General features: G+C 40.1%; 2 long non-coding RNA genes across 2 annotated transcripts; one reads left to right on the plus strand and one right to left on the minus strand.

The window, feature by feature from the left end:
• Nucleotides 1-1,328: 1,328 nt before the first annotated feature.
• LOC125239634 lies at nucleotides 1,329-7,509 on the minus strand. Its single transcript, XR_007178544.1, has 5 exons — nucleotides 7,431-7,509; nucleotides 5,562-5,658; nucleotides 4,698-4,794; nucleotides 3,838-3,934; nucleotides 1,329-1,508 (listed from the first exon to the last, which is right to left on the minus strand). It is a non-coding gene; the product is annotated as an uncharacterized LOC125239634 (long non-coding RNA).
• A 6,279-nt stretch (nucleotides 7,510-13,788) lies between these two features.
• Nucleotides 13,789-17,293, plus strand: LOC125239621. Its single transcript, XR_007178540.1, has 4 exons — nucleotides 13,789-14,000; nucleotides 14,865-15,017; nucleotides 16,399-16,466; nucleotides 16,770-17,293. It is a non-coding gene; the product is annotated as an uncharacterized LOC125239621 (long non-coding RNA).
• Nucleotides 17,294-19,874: the final 2,581 nt, after the last annotated feature.

Consider the following 19,874-nt stretch of genomic DNA (forward strand, 5'->3'; position numbering starts at 1 on the left):
GAAAATTATAAGAAAAACAGAGACAGAAGTTATTTTTAACTCCAATTAATATTTCATAAATCAGATAGAAATATATGAAGTAAATCAGTTGGCCGTGACTTCACTCAATTGGATTTCATATTAATTCCATATTAGCGAGTCGTTCAAAATAGTTTTGACAGTTCTTAAAAAGAAGCTAATTTGACTAGGAGGAAAGTTGTTAATGCAGCAGAAGAAGGTGAAACTGTTGTATTTTCATTAACCTAAGACCCTTTTTCTACAAATAAAGGTATGTCTATTTCAGTGTAGTGTACGAAATGAAAACGGGCTTAATTCCTTACGCATCTCTAATAAGGGTAGAGAAATCGGCAATTGTATTTTGATTAAATGGTTGAAGTTGTTAATTACATTGAGATAGTCGGTATCCAAAAAATAATTTCATATAGATAGTGATATGTGGACTCCACATATCACATATCCACATTGTGGAGGTTCCATATTCAGACGCATGACAGAAGCGAATTTCTTTCCGGTTTGTGGTTGTGAATATATGACCTTGCAGAATCGGTAATTTCACCGAAAAAGATCACAGACATAAGTGACATAACATAACCTATAAATATGTAAATGTAAGTGTGCAGCAGTCAAAATCAACTTTTGACCAAGCAATGAAAGAAAAAATCAGACTGAGATAATTATTCACATTTCGGGCAACAAGGCCTGTAATTTTACACTATTAACAACCCCCCCTAAGACCCATAACCCATATGATTTGATTTTTGATAAATTGAAAGAGACAAAAGAAATGCAACTCTGTTCAAATACATTATGACTTCAATTTAATCGAACTGAATAAGTATTGCATAGTAGGACTTTGGGCCTTAGGGAGGATACCATTTAGCCAACTGTATATAGGCACAACACTAGATATCTTAAAAATACACTCTTATCCTCTTAGGACAAATCTCTATAACATTGCCTTTATAACACCAAGATTGCAACATCCGACGAAATCCTAGACATCCTAAAGAAATAAAGCCTGACATATATTTCTTATAATTATGACTATTGTCAAGATGGCGCTGTTATTCTGATGTATGCGTTGACAATTCAGTATTGTATGAAAAAAATAGTTAAGTACCTACTGAAAGCGTGAACTCCTATATGCCTGAAGAGGGTCCTCCGAATTGGCCCGAAACATGTCGCAGCAATAGCGATATAATAACGTGAGTACAACCGTATTTCAATTAATTATTTGAATGTGTCTCACGAAAGTTTAATGTGTATAGTTAAGTACTATTGAAATTACACAACATGGCGTGTAGACATAATTATATTGTTTGTCAGGCTTTACATATATTTGTCTTCTTTTTGTTCACGCCGAGTCGCCGACACACTCTTCTTGGTGTATAGATCGCTTAATTTATTCCTTATTGCTATTTTACCTGTCAGTACAGGATAATCGCTGAAGACAGGACTCAGGGCGTCGAGACAGCGAAGATCAGACAACAACCGCATGTTACCGCCACCTGAAAAACATACCTATTAATACTCATGTCATGGTTGTACTGGAACAGGGGAGGCTCACTCCGCGATTCTTTCGCCGAGCTACAAGTACATGCCGGCGGCCGGGAATTCGCGGCCCATTCAGTGGGGACGACCTTCGCGCGGCGCATTAGAACTCAAAGTCGGCTGCTCATGTGCGGTCCGTTTGTTAATGTAGGTACGCAATAGATTTAAAATGGCGGCATTTTAGGAACATCAAGGGAGTGAGCCTTCTGTACTTGTACTATTATATATTCTGTGACTGGAAGAGATCCCTCTTATGGAGAAGTTCCCCTTTGAAACTAACCTTTTGTTTCATGTTTTACAGTTAGTATTTTGCTCGAATTGCTGTGGTGAAAGTCGCCGGCCGCGTCTCTCTGTATATGTGTGTTCGCGATAACCACAATAAGCTTAACCACAAAATAAAAATTTTGAAGTAACTCCTAACATAGTGGACCGATTTCCATCAAATATGGCTACAATCCCAACCCAACTAATTCAGCTTACAAGAATAAATAAATCTAAATTTGTTCATCCGTACAGGAGTCACAATGCCATGGACACACACACACAGATAGACAGACACATCCACCTTATAACATCTGTGATGACATGTATCTCTTTTAACAATAACTTGCTATCACTTCCACTATAAAAAAAATATTGTATTTTATGCAACATGCGCATGCTGTATGTATACAGTATGTACGAATTATGTGTATTATTGTGTACAGCGCCATCTCACGGTGAATTTGACAACTAATTTGTGCGACTTGTATGTTAACCGATACAGTTTTTATTCTATCTCGTATTCATTTCAAAAACTATATATCTACATCCGAAAGGCTGGGTAAATTGAAAGTTAAAATCCGTGTGATACTATACAGCACGACTACGGATGATTTTATTAATTCTGTTGCGGTACAAATTCACGAAAAAAATTGTACTTTTTTGTACTCACGTTTAAAAAAAATGTACCCTTAAGGTTTCGGAGTTTCGACATAGGGGCCGTGGTCGTGCTAGGTAGGTACTCCCTGGCACGACCACACTATATTTAATGATTTTTTAAATTTCTGTTGTGGTACAAATTTACGAAAAAAAATGTACTTTTTTGTACTTACCGTTTTAAAAAAAGTACCCGCTTGGTTTCGGAGTTTTGGCATCGGTTGTGGTCGTGCTAGATATGCACTCCCTAGCACGACCATGCTAAGTTTTTGAAGTAAATTACATAGTACAATTTCATAACAGTTGTTTAAATAGCATTTATTTGACCATCAAATTACATATAAATATAGTGTGGTCGTGCCAGGGAGTACCTATCTAGCACGACCACAACCCATACCGAAACTCCGAAACCATGCGAGTATTTTTTTAAAAAAGGTAAGTACAAAAAAGTACATTTATTTTCATGAATTTGTACCGCAATAGAAATTTAAAAAATCATTAAATATAGTGTGGTCGTGCCAGGGAGTACCTACCTAGCACGACCACGGCCCCTATTTCGAAACTCCGAAACCATAAGGGTACATTTTTTTTAAACGTAAGTACAAAAAAGTACATTTTTTTTCGTGAATTTGTACCGCAACAGAAATAATAAAATCGTCCGTGGTCGTGCTTTATAGTATCACACTAAAATCCGAAATGTTTTTTGTCAAGCACAAATCGAGTGTTTCGTAATATTTTCATCATTTTACGTCGGTATTTTTTTTTTTTATTTTTCTTCAAATTTTTTTTTTCAACAAAAAAAAATATAAAAAAATGTTTTCAAATTCCAAATTTCAAGTCGATAGCATAAGTATAGTTCTCGAGATATTAAGCAATGTGACAGACGGACAGAGCGGCGCCATAAGGGTTCCTTTTGTACCTTTTTAGTACGGAACCCTAAAAAACGAGTGGCGTGGGTAACAATTTGAGTCAAAGCCGAAAAATTGTTAATAAAGACGCCACGAGTATTTTTTGACTCAGTTACACACCATTGCACACAATACTTTTTCTGCGACCATGCACTTAGTTTTTTATAGTTTTCTAGAACAACTTTCGTGAAATTCACACTGTTTCCTGTATTTTGACATTTTGACGCAAAGGTTTGCACTACCAGCGCAGCTGCCCAAAGCCATCCCGCGCGCGCGCGCAGTATCGTTATAACAATGCGTTGCCATGGTTACTAATTAGAGCCAGACAATGCGTTTTCAATTTTTCCGTTACTGCGCGCATGCGCGGGAAGCCGGCGGACGCTGGATTTGGGGAATAGACTTTTATGTAGGGTTTGAAATATCTATGCATGACCCATAAAATGACTAATGAAGTACTTACAGTGGTTTCCATTTTCTGTTGGCAGCACTGTCCAGGGTTCCAGGAGCACTGTGCTTCACCGACGCCTTTGAAGAGCCCAGTAGGATGTTATCGCTACCTGGAAACATGAAAGATTTTATTACCATGTTGATGGCAAAAAGCAAACAGTCCGCCTGGTGGTAAGCAATCTCCATGACCTATAGACGCTTGAGACTCCAGATGTGTTTTACATGCACCAAGGACCATATAATACCGGGACAAACAAAGCCCATACAAAAAATCGTACTCTTGAAATGTAGAATAGAGAATTTATTTGCATACCACATACAATACATATGTATTACATACATGGACCCTGATAAGGGCGTAGCAAAGTACAAATGTGTCACTTAGGTACTAACTAATACTAATAATTATACAGTTTGCTTATTTATAATATTTATGATCAGATGTATTATAAAATTACATTGTATGGGCCTTTTAGGCTCAAAACTAGATGGCGCTGTTTCGCAGCCTGGAAGTGGCCAAAATTATATTTTCCAACATTTTTGCGTGTTTTTATTTTTTATAAGAGCAAATGACATGCTTCTCCATTTTGATATCGATATCGTGAAATTCACACTGTTTCCTGTATTTTGACATTTTGACGCAAAGGTTTGCACTGCCAGCGCAGCTGCCCAAAGCCATCCCGCGCACGCGCGCAGTATCGTTATAACAATGCGTTGCCATGGTTACAGAGCATAACAATGCGTTTTCAATTTTTTCGTTGTTACTGCGCGCATGCGCGGGAAGCCGGCGGACGCTGACTTTGGGGAATAGACTTTTATGTAGGGTTTGAAATATCTATGCATGACCCATAAAATGACTAATGAAGTACTTACAGTGGTTTCCATTTTCTGTTGGCAGCACTGTCCAGGGTTCCAGGAGCACTGTGCTTCACCGACGCCTTTGAAGAGCCCAGTAGGATGTTATCGCTACCTAGAAACATGAAAGATTTTATTACCATGTTGATGGCAAAAAGCAAACAGTCCGCCTGGTGGTAAGCAATCTCCATGACCTATAGACGCTTGAGACTCCAGATGTGTTTTACATGCACCAAGGACCATATAATACCGGGACAAACAAAGCCCATACAAAAAATCGTACTCTTTGAAATGTAGAATAGAGAATTAATTTGCATACCACATACAATACATATGTATTACATACATGGACCCTGATAAGGGCGTAGCAAAGTACAAATGTGTCACTTAGGTACTAACTAATACTAATAATTATACAGTTTGCTTATTTATAATATTTATGATCAGATGTATTATAAAATTACATTGTATGGGCCTTTTAGGCTCAAAACTAGATGGCGCTGTTTCGCAGCCTGGAAGTGGCCAAAATTATATTTTCCCCAACATTTTTGCGTGTTTTTATCACTACATAGTATAAAACAAAGTCGCTTTCTCTGTCCCTATGTCCCTATGTATGCTTAAATCTTTAAAACTACGCAACGGATTTTGATGCGGTTTTTTTTAATAGATAGAGTGATTGTAGAGGAAGGTTTACATGTAGGTATAGTACCCGTGCAAAGCCGGGGCGGGTCGCTAGTTTTTTATAAGAGCAAATGACATGCTTCTCTATTTTGATATCGATATCGTGAAATTCACACTGTTTACAGCCATGGTTATAGAGCCAAACAATGCGTTTTTTAAATATCTATGCACGACCCATTAAATGACTAATGAAGTACTTACAGTGGTTTCCATTTTCTGTTGGCAGCACTGTCCAGGGTTCCAGGAGCACTGTGCTTCACCAACGCCTTTGAAGAGCCCAGTAGGATGTTATCGCTACCTGGAAACATGAAAGATTTTATTACCATGTTGATGGCAAAAAGCAAACAGTCCGCCTGGTGGTAAGCAATCTCCATGACCTATAGACGCTTGAGACTCCAGATGTGTTTTACATGCACCATGGACGATATAATACCGGGACAGACAAAGTCCATACAAAAAAGCGTACCCTTGAAATGTATGGGCTTGTTAGGATCAAAACTAGATGGCGCTGTTTCGTAGCCTGCAAGTGGCCAAAATTGTATTTTCCCCAAATGTATGGGCTTTTTAGGATCAAAACTAGATGGCGCTGTTTCGCAGCCTGCAAGTGGCCAAAATTGTATTTTCCCCAAACATTTCTGCGTCTTTTTATTTTTATAAGAACAAATGACATGTTCTTTATTTTGATATCATGAACACCAACACCATCCTGGCCATGATTGCGGACAGACTTGACTGTCTGAGGCGTAGGGTTAGAGCCGGCGTAGCTTTATTTGACGTTCATATGCGCATTGTAATATGCCTACTTGAAAAATAAATATTTCATTTTCATTTTCATTTTTTTCATACATAATAGTTTACAATACGAAATTCGAATGTATTTAGTAGCACAATTGTTGTAACATTCTTCAGAAATGGAAGAGCGGTACCTCCTGGCACAGGCTATATTAAAGCTTAAAAGGACGTTCCAATCACTAGCTTTAGGATGAATATTGTGAAAGTATAATAAACATTAAAAAAAAAAATACATTGCACTATTGTGAACTTCACAAGCCCAGTAACAGTGTACCATTTAGTTAAGTTATTTTTCTACTCCCGTACTGTTATTCGTGAGTTACAAGGTCGTTCATAGAACTTTAAAACCCTACATAAAAGATGTCAGGATAAGTCTATCTAGTCTATACCCTGAAAACATTTAGTAGCAGAATTTATTTTCATGTTTTAAGTATTCAAAATTGTACATAACTAACATCTTATGAGCTGAGTCATGAGCTTGAAATAAATGGAAGTGAGTGAGCATGAGCTTGAAATAAATGGAAGTGAGTGCTGGGCCACCAAGACGAATGATGAGAGAAGACTGCATGTGAATGAAATGAGAATGTTGCGATGGATGTGTGGTGTGACAAGACTGGATAGGATTCGGAATGAGTATATAAGAGGAAGCCTGAAAGTAGCGCCAGTGACAGAGAAATTGAGAGGAAGTAGATTAGCATGTTATGGGCATGTAATGCGGAGGGATGAAAGCAATGTTATAAAACGAGTGGTAAATATGAAAGTGGATGGATACAATGGTAGTGGAAGGCCTAAGAAAAGATGGATGGAATGTGTGAACAACAATATGAGAGTGAAAGGTATTAGTATGGAAATGACGGCTAATAGAGAGAAATGGAGGAAGATGATCTGCTGCGCTGACCCCAAATAATGGGAAAAGGGCAAGGGAATGATGATGAGCTTGAAATAAATGAAATTTAGTTTAATTTAATTTTAATGTAAATTATGTATTAATAACTGTTGGTTCTCCGAACAATAATTAGTAAATACATAACAAATAAATAAAACAAATATCACATTAGTACATATTTTGAAAAAAAAAATAAAGGTAAGCACTAAGCATCATCACTATCATCAGTGTAGTTATGATGGTTTCTCTCCTATATGTCATCTTTGTCAATTATGGTTTTCTGCACGGTGACAGTAATGTCCCACTTGGACTCTACTTTAAATTTGGAACGACTTACATGGATGTTTCGCACAGACAAAATAAAATATTGCTTGTATGTAAAAGGTACTTACAGTTTCTGCCGCTACTCGCCGGCTTCAAGAGTTCCATTCTCTGCAGCTACCTTATGTTCAGAGCCTTGCCTTATGCTGTTACCACCATCGCCACCTGGATATAGATAAATAAATATTGGACTGCACCTTACACAGATGAACCTAACGCCAGGACGGGAGTGGGTTGATCAAAGGATAATTGTGCCGAGAGTGTCTGAGGTTTTGTGAGAAGATGGACGATAGGATTCCCAGCACTTGCATGTAAATTGTCTGAGGTTTTATTTATTACTTAGTTTAATACATATTCTGTAATTATAGTTGTAATTAGTTTAATTATTCGGTGTATTGGCTTAAGCTGTGATGCCGTGTAAATTATTTGAAATAAATGTTTTAATGTTTAAATGGCAGAATCAACATGGGGACATACTTTGCGATTGTGGTATCTCCCAAACAACAACACATATGAGACAGAGACCGGGGACCAGTGCTCAACAGTATGTACTGAAGATCTCTTAAGGGCTACCTCTCAAGGGCTTGAAGTGGCTAAGCATTGACAAACAAAACTTTAATTTTACTTGATCCTTTACACAAAGAAGAAGACCTAGCGCCAAACTAAGCGAAGCTTGTACTATGGGTTCTAGGCGACAATATATTTACTCGTACTTATATAGAAAAATACATAGAAAACATCCATGACTTAGGCCCTTCCTGGGATTCTAATCCGGGACCATCAGCTTAGCAGGCAGGGTCACTACCAAATATGACAGACCGATTGTCAAAAAACACAGGCTATGGGCTTAAGATTCTCATATTACCCAAACAAACCTACTAAACATTTTTTTACATAAAAGCTTGAATTATACTTACAGTTACTGCTCAAGCTATGACCTGGTAACAGCAAGCTCCATGATTGTATACTGCCTGAGGATAGCTTCTCGCCTGAAATAGACAAATTTCCATTACTTCTTACAATTAAATGTAGGTAACATGTTCAGGCGGACTTTGTTTCACAATGGATGGGCATTCGATTCACACACCATGTCTGACCAAGATACATTGTCTTGAACGCATATGTCAATCAAATCAGAGCAATATGGGAATTTCAAGTACCCAAACTCAAACGCGTTATGTAAATCCTCCATAAATCAAGACCTGCGCGGCGCCGGACGATTCATCTGTATGGACTTGACGCTGACCCGTGTTTCAAGGTTTCGTGCGCTGTGTGCACAGCGACGCGCGTCATCACGCGCGGCATATTACTCGGATACACATGTACACTGGACGGTCGCCACACGAGCACATTGCCTCGCTTTCTGGACCAAGCTAATAAACGCCTACTTCGACATTTGCACATCGTAGGAAGGGTAGCAATAGCTGAGAGGCTCTAAGGAACGATTCAGAGATTAATTAGAATATTATTTTTAATCCCAACAAATAAGAAACATAAGTACCTACCTGATCATTTCACTCAATCTTCGGTGTCAAAAATGCGACACAAAAGTAGCTTCCTCTGGGTTAGCGAAGTTTGATTGCAATCTTGCATGTTCTTATATGTAGGTAGGTACCTGAAACAATTGAAAAATCATCAGGTTTAAACTAACAAATGAACAATGTTAAGGATAACATTTACACGCCAGCGTTTTTCTGTAATTGACAAATGCGTAAATTAAACTGCTAGAACCAATTTTAATTACTTATCCATTGTTTTAACTTTTTTTAACCACCTTGAACCAAAATGTTATTACGTCGTAATCTTTTGTTGTTTTTATGTCCTAAGTACGCTACGGTGCCTCGGTTTGAACTTACCTCGTTATATTATATGAGAATGCTTCAATTTTGTCACGCTAACTAGTTATTTTATTTTAACTTCAGAAAACGAGCCGCGTGCTGCTTGTTTCGTAGGTAGGTAGATAAAGAAAAGAAAGACAGTCAGTTGTGAAAATAAAATCAAACCACCAGCCAGACATGTCGCCACTGAGACAAGGAAAGCGAAAGCTGTGCTGTGATTGGTTCATTCAAAAATTTACAGAGACGTTTTCTATCATCTTAACTGAGTGCATGACCAAACAATCGATCGGCGAGTGAGATCCACATAAATAATGATAATGCGGAAATGCCACGGAAGCTAAAGCAGGAAATACAGACTAGCAAGTATTGTCACTAAAACAAGGCGGCAAATTTGAAAATTATAGGCCTACCTGCCAATATTTCATAAAATAAAACGCGCAGTACCTTCCTAAGTAGATAACACACGACCGCACCGTACGGCGAGCTTGCTATGTTTTAACACCATACCGCTCCAACATCCACATATAATTATGATCCTGTAGGTGAGAGCGAGAAAGAGTTATTTTTTCTCGCTCTCACTTGTGTGGTAAACTCTCAAGTTCTTCGTGAGATAAAATCTTGAGTTTTTTCTCAAAAAATAGCGGTAAATTTAAAAGTTGTTCTTCTCTTCTTTGTAGTAAAGGAGCCCGAAAAGTGATTTTGGAGTTACACGTGCGCGTTGTATTGAGATAATGACGAGTATAATTTTACTCATACAAAAATCCTTCTTTGGGGCTCCCTTACCATTAGAAAGAAACAAACTTTGGAATATGAAGTAAGGAAGGATTATTAAATAAATAACTTCTGAGCTTCACAATATGTAATATAATCATTTCACTATGTCATGTTGGGTCTTGTACACTTATTGTACCATGTCATGCTCAGTGGGCAAACTCACAAACTGAGTAGACTCCAAGTATAATTTTAAGACAAGAATAAAGTATTAAAACTAGATGGCACATAATCACATTAAAAACTAATAAAAAAAAACGAATTAATAAGATACCAATCATGGCACAGGAACCTTATAACCCTGTTTAAAACTAAAATAAGTATACTTCCTTAAAGTAAAATTATGTCATAAACATAATAACACACTATGAAATATAATGGTAATGGCACTAATGACAGTAATGACCATTGCACTCATGCATCTCATAATCATCTATTAAAAATATAAGTATTAGGTAGTTTTAAGCTAATCAGTAGGATGAGCCAAGCTGATCTAGCGATATAAAAGGTGTAAATCTAAAACATAATATTATTCTTAATCAAAATTTCTCAAAAAAATCAAAATGAAAACAAATCATAATTTCACTTATTAAAAAAAGTCAACTACATAATAAAGGTGGGACATGCATACATACTCTTAAAGAGCAAAATAAAAATATTCTTAGAAATAAAGGTATACAACCATAATAAACATTACATAGAAGTTATGGTCAGGTGAGACATGCCTGCATGCTTTCTTCCTTAATAGCCGGGTCCACACTGAGCGAGGCTTATTAGGCAAACATCCAATGTAGACATCCTGCCTCGACCAAGCAAGACCGCGCACTGCCTCAGCCAAGACACGTCTATCGTGGACGTTTGTCGCGCGAGCTAATAGCCTCGCGACATGACTCACTCTTTGTGGACACAGATAATAAGCAAGCAAGAAAGTACATACAGATTTACAATATGACATTAAGCTTAAAACTAATCTATTATGCCAAGAGACCAAGGGTCTATTTTTGAACCTGATACAGTTGGTCCATGCTGTCTATTTTAAGACACTCTTAAACTGTTGAACCATTCAAATCATAACTTCATACCACACTTTGTTGCATGTTGCATATTCGGCAAGATTTTCAATGTTCGTACCATTACAAATCAGGAACTACTAAAAAGAGATAATTAACTTCATACCGAATATTCACGAATGTTGTTCGGTAAGAGCTGAACCAAATGTTCGGCCGAATAATCAAAGTCCATTCGGCCCATCTCATTCTGAAGTTGAAGCGAGACAATGCTATGCTACGTAGTGATTAGCAACCTCCTCCTAAACCTCAGAAGAAATATGCAAATAGGATGTAATGTAATGTGATTTACTCCTCCAGTATTGAAAATCCAATTTAGCATGAACACAAAAGTAGCTCAACATCAACCTTAAGAACTAAAGTATCTACAGTTGCAATCAAATAAGTAACAGTAAAAAAGGATTATGTATTGCATCACATCCTTGTTGCCATAGGAATATTAGCTGTAACATGAACAATGTGAATAACTTGACACATTGATATTAAATGAACAGTATCAATAAATATGAGAAAACACCTTGGCTGCCATAGGAACAAAGATGAGTTGTGAATGTTGTGGGACAGTCAACCAATTGGAACCCTAGACCAGTGTAGAACTATGTCATAGTGACATTATAACTCAGATTGTAAGGGACTGGCCACATCTAAGAGATGCATGTCCTGAGGTGCGGAACGGACGTCCGCGCCACGCCGCCTGAATGTAATTCAACAAACGTCTCCTCAGTACTTTTTGTATAGGAAGGACGTAAGACGCTTGGCGGCGCGTCTTAAGTCCTTCCTATACAAAATGTACTGAGGAGACGTTTTTTGAATTACATTCAGGCGGCGTGGCGCGGACGTCCGTTGCGCGCCCCGAGACACGCGACGCTTAAGTGGGAACGCTGCCTAAGAGATCTCTTACTGCAGGTCATTTTGACATGTTTGTAGAGTGGGTTCCAATTGGTTGACTGTACATTTGGTATTCTTCTTCAATTCTTAATGGTACCAGCTTCTAATTAGACAAATATCACTTGACCTTATTTTTAAATGATTATTGATTGATGATCCTATGACAATTTGTTAGTTGAACATAACAATTTACGCATTAAATCACAACAAAAATATAATTATTTCTTCTAGCTTAACAAAAAGGAATTGAGGGTACTGTCATAGGAACCATTGTGAAATATATAAAGTATTGTTATAGCTTAAATGTTGCTACAAGTCCAGGTAGGTGTTGGACAGGCTGGGATATAAAAGTTACAATTTTTTACCCTTTGCCACAAATCAGTACCATCCAGCCGTTTCTTAAGGACTTCATACAAATTCATATTTGGCTTGGCTTTAAGCAGTTTCAAGACCTTATTTTTTTTAAGTCCAGGTGTATCGAGGTAAATTGTTCTTGTAGTGTAATGTGGACCGCTACCAGTAGGGTTGTTTTCTTCATTCGGGTTCATGCAAAGTAGGCCTGGAACATGTCTGACGCAGAATATGCCTTGCTGCAGGGCCTTCACAATGGGATGGTCTTCAGTATTTGAGTCCAGAGTGATTTCGATGTTAGGCAACATGTTGGTTGTCTTACAATTTTCCATGATGATTCTCTTCAACTCACGGTTTATCAGGTCACGGATCTGCTCTGCAGGAGAATAACTCGGTATCTGTATAGTCTCTACTGCAGTGCTAACAGTTAAGGATGGTTTGTCATCTGTTTTATTGTGTTGTTCGCCAATCTCCTTAATGGCTGTTTGCATTTCCTTAATCTCCGACATCACCAGATGCAGTTCACCTTCAAGCTGGCTTATTCTGTGCGATCCAATTAACATCATGGAGGTCTCTTGATTTTGAGCCACTATAGAAGTCTCTTCACCTTTCTTGCCAATATCAGCTTTTATTAGAGTTAATTCTGACAAGATTTGTGTAAATTTAGTCTTAACACTTTCAATTAGTTTAATGTTTCTTATAAATGCTCTTGATAAAAGTTTGATCAAGTCATCAATGACTATAGAATTATCATTTCCATTCTCTTGTTTAGCTTTGCGTCCACTCTCTCCCAAGATTGTTTTTTCTTGAAAACTTGACAGGTCTATGTCCATATCGCAAATACCACTCTCATTTCCAACATCAGTATTATCTTGTATGTTGTTCTTTCCTGGCGTATTGTTGTTTCGAACTTGTTCTTCGAGTCTTTCTATAGTAGACCGCTGTTGGTCCAACTTTCCCTCCATGCAACTTAACTTTTCGTTCATGCTTGTTTGTAAAACGTGTAAGGTGTTCATGTAATCCTTATGTTTATGTAGGTCACGTTGTATTTTTTTTAACATATTCATTTCCATATTAACAGGCATTTTTGATACAAACTTATCAAATTAAATATAAAATGTTAACCGTTCAATTCAATATGAAGAAAAAGCAAGGGAACGTCAAACTTCTAGGAAATAAGTTTTTTTTTTTACAAATTTCGTAATTCTGGCCCGGATGGGAGTTGTTTAAGCCAATTCTTAAAGGGCATTATAGACTTGATTGTGAGTACTGAGTACATATATAATATCATAGGTTTTGGTTTTGGTACTGCTGTGGTACTGCTTTATTTTTCGTTTTATTTCATTACTATTTCATTTTGATAAGTAGTACCCAATAGATATACCATACCCACCGTACCATGCGCATGAGCATCGTGTCGTGTGTCGTTTGAGTTTCCCGCCATTATTGATGTCTGACAGTTGCAATACTTGCAATTTTCTTCTTTACTTTTTATATTGGTAGCATGAGGTAACTTTTAGCTTTTTCCAATTGGCTTTTTCAGCTTCAGCAGTGAGTGTTTTTTAAACATTTTAAATGCAATGGGATCCATAAATGAGTGCCCTTGCTGCTTACTGCGTCCCCGTCCCTCGACGAGACATTTGACGACGTCTAAACTCCTGTCTCGGAGTAACAGATCCATACTCTCTCATGAATGTCGATGGTCGAACCATGCTTCTTAATCAAGGTAAGTTTCTGCACATTGTCTTTTAAGTATTATTTACTTGTTATTTACATCATCATAATCCACCTTGTGTTATCCCAGCATTTTCTGCGGCTCGTGGAAGCCTGGGGTCCGCTGTGACAACTAATCCCAAGATTTGGCGTAGACACTAGTTTTACGAAAGCGATTGCCATCTGACCTTCCAACCCATAGGGTAACTAGGCCTTATTGGAATTAGTCTGGTTTCCTCACGATGTTTTCCTTCACCGAAAAGCGACTGGCAAATATCAAATGACATTTCTCGCATAAGTTCCGAAAAACTCATTGGTACGAGCCGGGGTTCGAACCCATGACCTCCGGATTGGAAGCCGCACGCTCTTACCGCTAGGCCACCAGCACTTCTTATTTACATATTTGCTTTAATTATAGCAGTCTCATTCAAACTTCCGACATCTATATCGCTCTTATAGGGGATGGGTTCAGTCAAAAGTGTTCTCTTAGGCAATCTGGGACATGTGTCAGCTGCGCCATGGCGGCCTTAGTAAAACTCTGGAGGACTGATCTTAGAAGTTAGGTAGGCTTACTGATTTTCATTGTAAGATTAGTTTAAATAAGTAGAAAAAATGCTAGGTATTAGTATTTATAATGTTGTGTCTTTCCCATCTTTTGAGAGACGTGCGGTGAGCCAAAGCCAGCACCTAGATGATCTTTTGACACATTATTTCAAAATGTAACAGGTACATAGAGCCCATACTGGCCTCCTCCGCATTATGAATTTAAAGAAAAATGGCTTACTGGAGGAAATATACATAGACCTATAAAGTTTTGAATTTTAATCCATTGGACAGTATGCCTTCTTGTGTACTTAAGTTACTTGTATGTTTACAGGTAATTCCTGGCAGTGATGGGAAGAGTGTTATGAGCACCTGTGGAAATCATGCTGCTTCAAGTTTTCTGGCTGTACCCTAGCTGCGCTTCATCTATATTGGACAACACACATTCTGTCAGGATTGGATGGAAGTGTCCCACTTAATGAGAAAGGTAAGTGTTTTAAAACTTTTTCACATTCGTTCCAATTCTAAACCAAATAGTGTGTAACTGTAATTCAGGCTACTTATACTTAACTATTTGTAAAGGCATTTTTTTATGCGATTGATGATATGACGGATATAAACCATAAAAGTCCTATAAAAAAAATAAAAAGTTAATTTAAATGCAATATTTTTACAAGGTAATAAATATTAGTAATCATAACCTCATACAGATGGAGTGCTAGTGGCCTAGCTGTAAGAGTGTGCGACTTTCGATCCGGAGTTATTCCGGAGGTCGCGGATGCAAACCAATGAGTTTTTCGGAACATATGTGCGAAATGTCATTTGATATTTGCCAGTCGCTTTTCGGTGAAGGAAAACATTGTGAGAAAACTTGACTAACTGCAATAAGGCCTAGTTAGTTAGTTACCCCTCGTGTTGGAAGGGCAGATGGCAGTCCCTTTCGTAAAACTAGTGCCCACGCCAAATCTTGGGATTAGTTGTTAAAGCGGACCCCAGCCCCCCCTGAGCCGTGGCAAATGGCGGGATAACGCAAGGATGTGAAAATGTTAAATACTCAAAATTTCACCAAACACTCGTTTAAAAAAGTCAAAAGGCATCTTCATCTTCTGGGCGAGCTCACTCCATCGTAGGCCACGTCTTTGCCTTTGGCTAGTCTGTGGTCAAGAGTAAGCCCATTTATAATAATAAAAATAAAAAAGTCTTCACCTCGACATTGGCAGAGGTGCTGAGTAGGGATTTATTACTTGATAATAGCTTAAACGCCTTAAACATAGGTACTTGTAATATGATCCTGGCATCGCCTCTAAGCCGGGATCATGTACAAACTGTATCGTAGTAAAATTTTGTGGTAATATATATTCAAATTTCAATACAGGGGTGACATCGTCACTGCGTGACAAAACCCCTTCTTTTTACATACATACATACATACAATCACGCCTGTATCCCATAAAGGGGTAGGCAGAACACATGAAACTACTAAAGCTTCAGTGCCACTCTTGGCAAATAAGGGGTTGAAAGAAAACGAAACTGTGACATTGCAGTGACAGGTTGCCAGCCTCTCGCCTACGCCACAATTTAACCCATATCCCATAGTCGCCTTCTACGACACCCACGGGAAGAAAGGGACCCCCCCTTCTTTTTGTAACAATAAATATAAAAAAAAAAGACATTGGCAGAATTCACCTTGCCTAAATTAGCAATGCCATGACGGAAAAAAAATGCTCACACATTTTCTCCCCTGTGATACAGTCTATACTAAGTTTATTTACTTATGTTGGTGTTTGAGAATCATACTGTCCACCTGCTGGTAAATGCCTGATAGTGATGGACGGTGCTGAAATTTTATGTCGGTTGTTTTGTTTCAGATGAAGCGTGTGGAGTCAAGTTGGAACCGTCAGCAATGAAATTGCCGAAGACGGTCAGACTGTAGCACGTAAGTTACTTTTCATTTTAGTTGGCGATAAAAAAACAGACTATGCTTAGACTTTACCTAAAGTGAATTCCGAATGGTGACAGACTTAACATTTTCCTACATCCTTTCCCCTCATTGACTTAGGAGAAGTCAACTGCAGGTCATGGTTCAATTGTGGTGTGGGCGACGGGCTAGCAACTTGACACTGCAATGCGCAATTTTGTTTACTTTCAACCCCTTGATTGTTAAGTGTGGACTGAGACTTGAGCTATTTCTTGTACTCTTTTTTGCTCGTATCACTAACATGACTACGTCGCGTTTCAGGCTCAGTCCGCGCGTGGTGACGGGCCTCTGCCAGCTAAAGAACAGACAGCACACAGCAGCGCGCCAGACAGCAGCTCGCGATGACTTGCTGCGTGAGGCTCGCGCGCCTCCGCGACTCCCCGCGCGCGATCCAGCCGTGCCCCGCGCCGCCGCCCCGCGCACCGAGCCCGCCCGCCAGTGCGCAACGGGAGCCCCGCACACAACCCTACACCTGCGATACTTGCCAGGCGCACTTCACAGAGAAGTCTAGATTCATTTATTACACATAATATAGGGACAGATGAAATAGTCAAATAGGTGTAGGTAACAAAACTTGTTTAGAACAGGATATATCTAAAAATTCATAGGTAGGGTATATAGGCACGGCAAGTCCCATTCAGGCGGTCAGGGCCGGTATTCCACAGGGTTCAGTTGTTAACCTCTGCGTCAATGATTTCGAATTTCTGGAGTATGTTATGCCCTGTTGCGGCCACAATCATTGTATCGTCTCCGCTTTTCTGGAGGTTGACTTCCCGTTTCGTGAAGTGCTTACGCCGCTGGAGAATCGAGGTCAATACCGAGAAGTTAGCTGTAATCTTCTCCAGTAGAAATAGTTCAAGGCCCTGGATGACAAGTACCCCCAGATAGGTCTCTTCGATAAGTATATCCATTTCTATTAAAGAAAACTCCACACAAAATTATTATTAATAAACAATTCGAATTCAGGTCTGCTCTCATGTCCCCAGCAGGTCCACCGTAAGTGCCAAACCGGATAGTCCACATTATCAAGGACTATCTCCACAATCGAACCTTTCGCTACCGAGTGGAAGGCACTCTATCAGAGGCACGTGCGGTGCGTGCTGGTGTCCCCCAGGGATGCGTCCTCTCACCGACCCTGTTTACCTTGCGCATCAATGACGTCTCCAAAGTCCCTGGAATAAATTACACCCTCTTTGCCACGGCCATATAGATCTGCGCACCCTTCTAGGTTGACTGGGATCCTCCAGTCTGCTATCAGTTCCCTAGGGGACTGGTGCAGGCGCTGGAGGGTCGAGGTCAACCCGGAAAAGAGTCGGCGTAATTTTCTCCAGGCGATCAAATTACCAAGCTCAAACAGCTGCACACGAGGCAGTCATGATGCACAGGGTACCTATTCCCTGGGTCTCAGTTGCGAGGTACCTGGGGGTCCACCTGGACCACCGTCAAACACATAAAGACAGTCAGAAACACTCGTTCTTTGCGGCCAGACTGAAAGTCTTTATGGGCAGACAGCAGGATGGCCGTAAAGAACAAACTCAAACTCTACAAGACGTGTGTGAGACCTGTATTGTTAGGCACTGGTCCCACCGCGAGCTAGTAAGCTATGAGCTATCGGCTATAAAAACGAATGAAAGATGTTTATAGTTACTCGCCCAGCGGTGAGCTATCAATATCGCCGTGTCTCTTTTATTTGCACGGGGGTGCTTATCTTTTGTTCGTTTTTATAGCCGATAGCTCATAGCTTACTAGCTCGCGGTGGGACCAGTCAGTGCCTTATACCCGTGCCTATGCAAGTACGGTTGTCGCACACGCCTCAAATAATCATATTAACACATTACATATACTCCAGAATAAACTGCTTAGAGATGCCACTGGCGCGCCCTGGTTTGTTAGCAATTTAGATATCCACCGTGATCTCAAAATCCCCACAGTCCGCCAATTCATGAAACGCCTCTCCAGGCGCTTTCATGAAAAGGCGGACTCACATACAAACCAACTTAACAATTTACTGACTAAATATACACCTAACCCCGCAGCAGATAGGTTGCAAAGAAGGCCAAGGAACGTCCTTCTTGACACAGACGATCTCATAACCATAGCCGGCGGTTCATGCGCGCCTACCGTGTACGCATGAACCGCCGACGGGAAACCCTGCTCAACTACCATAGCCATACCTCCCTTAATCTTTTACGCCCTTAGTGGAACACCAGAATTGCAACCTAAAACCAAAGACGATTAACCTAGCAACACTAAACGCAAGCTTTGGGGTCATAGCCATATATTACAAGAGGCATTTACATTGCATTCTCATCATCTCTCCAAAGCTTTAAGACATACGTCGGTCTGCATGATCTCTCGCAGGCTACTCACCCATTACCTACTATCGTTTCTACATATCTCTCCTTCAAAAAACCTGTTATACGAGTACATGAGACTGCTGGCAGAGTTGGGGACCCTCTGGGGGTAAATCTATTTCGCGGCATTATACGGTTCGGACGCACTTAACATTACTTCGCGCTTCTTCGCGATTCGAAATAATCATAATTACAAATAATTTATACGAATAAAGCGGCGCTAGCCAGAAGGGACACGCGTACCTACACAAAGAAGATCGCAGTCGCGGATTGGGAGAAATACTCCGCTGCCACACAGGGAAGGGGTGGGTAGTTGGGAGGACGGTTTTCTCCCACTACCACCCGGTTTCCACCCCGGGTCAGCGACGAGTTTGACACCGCAGAGGAGACCTCCGATGACGCCTCCGTCGCCCCCACTACCACAAGCTTGGATCCCAAACAAACGAAGCGGCCATTGTCGCCCGCAGACCGGTCCCGTTCTCCAATTTAGCAATTGCAAGGGGACTGCTAATTTCCCATTTAATGAGAATAAACCAGCCCTCGGCGACTCTGAAGGCGTGGCTGGCCGTCTTCGTGAGGATTCAGTCCAATTTCATGGGACCAGAAACAGGGTTGCTTCCCGAAGAGCGTGCCTTCATTGAGTTCCTCAGGACGTACTTAGCAGCACTGCGTCCAAGGGGACGCCAGAGGGAGACCCCCCCAGACGCCCCCGCAGACCTCACCAAGCGTCCCTGCAAGAAACCGGCGCCAGGAGAGCAGAGGGACCCCAGATTGCGCCGTCGTTCGAGGTCGGCAGAGGGGCCCCCACCACAACATCAGCAACCCTTAGACCTTCCCTGACCTTACCAGCCGGACGTCCTAGACTTCGCCTTATTAAAAGGCATAGCCCTAAAGCTCACGAGCATCCAGGTCCATCACGAGTTGCACTTAGACCACGGGCCGGTTGTGATGGCCGTGGGAGCTCACTCAAACGACGAAATACCAACGAAAATTATCACTGGTTGGGTCGAAG

The sequence above is a fragment of the Leguminivora glycinivorella genome, chromosome 26 (assembly GCF_023078275.1).
Source record: "Leguminivora glycinivorella isolate SPB_JAAS2020 chromosome 26, LegGlyc_1.1, whole genome shotgun sequence".
In the NCBI taxonomy this organism is placed as follows: domain Eukaryota; kingdom Metazoa; phylum Arthropoda; class Insecta; order Lepidoptera; family Tortricidae; genus Leguminivora; species Leguminivora glycinivorella.